The 2920-nt window shown below is 40.0% G+C and overlaps 1 long non-coding RNA gene across 1 annotated transcript; it reads right to left on the minus strand.

Moving 5' to 3' along the window:
• Positions 1 to 827: 827 nt before the first annotated feature.
• Positions 828 to 2218, minus strand: LOC117827827. The gene is made up of 3 exons (XR_004634284.1): positions 1941 to 2218; positions 1119 to 1212; positions 828 to 993 (listed from the first exon to the last, which is right to left on the minus strand). It is a non-coding gene; the product is annotated as an uncharacterized LOC117827827 (long non-coding RNA).
• Between the last annotated feature and the right edge of the window lie 702 nt (positions 2219 to 2920).

Below are 2920 nucleotides of genomic sequence, written 5' to 3' on the forward strand. Positions count from 1 at the left end.
TATGTGCTACACCTGGAAATGAGTTGGAAAATAGAAAACGTCACGTGTGTTGGTGGATAAAATGAGCCATGAGCAGGAGTTCCTCTTGTGTCATGCTGTGGGATCTCAGCGCTTCATTACAGGATAATGATTGTATGCTCCGATTATGTCTCTCTTTTCTTTAGTCCTCCTGCTGATGTCTGCACCTTTTCACACGAGCTGAATGTATTGAATAAAAGCCCAGTGATTGAATAATCTCTTTGAAGTAGCACATCTATGTAGCCTTGGCTTGTCTAAGCTTTTTCAGAGCCTTGTGTCGCACTATGTGACTAACACCATGATGGCATGGTGATGTTACCATAAAACTGAAAGAACCACTAATCTAGTTTTCACAGCCTTGGTTTTGTTCCGTCAGACCTGACTATTTTTAATCCCTTAACGTCCTTTTTTTTATTTTAAAGCGTGAGGGAACCTGAAAATGTCTCATAGACCCTACATGGACCTTAGACTGGTTATAAAGCATAGCCTGTATAGACTGTATAGCCTTTGTTACATCACCCTTGGTTTCTGAGGAGCCTTAAATAAGGATTTCAATACTGGAAATACTGACCCAACCAAGACCCTGGCAAAGAGGTGGAGCTGAGGCAGGCTTTTAACCTCCTGGCAAACAGCTACAATGCAACCGTTAGTCAACTCAGCCACGCCCCAAATTATGCAAATGTGTGTTTAACTCCTTGTCGTGTATTATCTTAACAGATGTATTATAAAAATGAATCCCCAGTACAGTGTGAACAAGCAAAAACAGTAATTACTGAGACCAAAACCAGGCTGTAAACATGTTTAATTCAGCTGTAAAGTGACATTTCAATATGGGACCTCATGAGGATTATTTAGCCTCTGCAGACGGCCTCAAGTGGAAATGCAATTTTTCAGACTTCTGCATTGGCTTAAGTTTTTAAGTTTTCAACACCAAAGGCTGCTGCTTGATGGAACGATGGACGACACAGCAGCTCCCTAAGAGTGAAGCCAAAACATTTAGAGCTCATAAAGTATGAGTGATAAAGCCGGACCCCTGCGTTATGATAAATGGAACATGGGTCAAACTTTAATATCCAAATACATGCCAAATGAACACCAACCTGAGGGATCTTTGAGGTTTTATAAGTAAGTGAAATGTCCATTCTCCAGCTCTTCTAGCCAGACTGCTTTTCCCATTTCTTGACTCCAAAATACCTGGACAACACAATATGTCAGCGCATGTCACAGTGGTACTTTGGCCTCATTTTGTTTGACAGTAGGAGCAAATGGAGATGCATTGGTCATATTTACAATCAGTCAATGTAACAGACCAAAAAAAGTCTATCAAAACTGTATGAAGGTAATCTGAGCCAGTCTATTTTCAATTCTGGCACGCTTTGTAGAATTTCTAAGACATTTAATCAGACTTTAACGGATAACACGTGTCCTCAAACACTGCCAACATTAAGCCTCAATAATGATACTCATTTTTGTGATTTTAGAACAAAAAAAAATAATTTGAAGCAGATCTCAAGGTAAAAATTTATTATGTTGCATCCACTGCTGAACAATAATTCTATTTTTTAGCAGCTTCATGTGGCTCAAGTACTCTTTGTCAGGCAAAGATAAACATAGGCCCTTATAAAAATCTAGAAACTTGCAGCCTTTATTTGAACTCATCCGCTGAGGAATCCTGAAAATGAAAGTGGGAGAAATTTCATCTAAGCATGAGCCTCCATATCACTGAAGTCTATGGAGCCAACATGGCCGCTCAGCTTCCTGTATAAACACATTAAAATGGGACTAAACCAAGAGGGAGACATGTTTGTCCACTCTGCCTTGTACACAGAGCTCTTGTCTGTTTATTCTGCAGGGCCGGGCCCCAGGGCAGCACCCACGGACCTGACAGAGGTAGGGGACAGGAATTCAGGGAGTGGGCTCACCACACTGCTTGTGCCCTCGTGTCCAGAAGAGTCTTGGATTTGTTCCTGCGGCTGGAAGGTCGAGGCTGAGCGCAGGGAAAACAATAGCGGCCATGCAGCAGAGCTGTGGGACACAAACACGGGAGATATCCTTGAACCCCAGCAGGAATGTTGATCTTGACCAAGACACCCACTCAGAGAGGCAGCTGAATATCTATGTGCTGCTGGAGAGACGGAGAAAGAAAGCCATTCACTGTCCCATCACATGTGCAGAAAGGGAACACATAGGGAGCGTTTGCTTATCTTACAGCAAGAAGTCCAAACTGTTTTCACTACTTAACCTCTGAGAGAGCCAACGGAGCCAAAATTAGTTTGGTTTTTGATTCTCTTTACATCAATTATTTCTTGGATGACCCAACGATTACAAACCAACACACATCATTAAAATTAGCTCTTTGGTTCAAGTAAATTTCAATGTTTTGCCATTTGCATGAGAACCACTGAGAACCCATCAAAATAAATTCCTGTGAAACAATTCCACACAGTTACATTTTTTCATAACCCTTCACCATCGTGACTCCAATCACTCTGAAATTCACTGACCAATCATTCATGAACAAGAACTCACGTTTAGAGAAAAATCTAAATCCAACCCATAATGCAATCATATATATATATATATTTAAATCCTCATCAACTGAGACTTAAAGAACATGTAGTGTCTCAATTGTATCCAGTAATCAGTCCTGATTAAACTTTAAGTCAACAATTACATTTTTAAAACAACCCCATAATGAATGTCATAAAATTTGTACCAAAATGTATGTTAAATTATCTCAACTTATACCAGTTGGATGGTGACAACATCTATGTTGTCCAGGAAAAACATTTATCCTCCTTTTTGAGCTTATAGTGCTATTTAGCATATGGTAGCATGCTAATGTGTTTAATCTAGCTAAGCTACAGTAACATGAAAGAAAACGCTTTATTAGGACTGAATT

The sequence above is a fragment of the Notolabrus celidotus genome, chromosome 16, assembly GCF_009762535.1.
Source record: "Notolabrus celidotus isolate fNotCel1 chromosome 16, fNotCel1.pri, whole genome shotgun sequence".
Taxonomy (NCBI): Eukaryota; Metazoa; Chordata; class Actinopteri; order Labriformes; family Labridae; genus Notolabrus; species Notolabrus celidotus.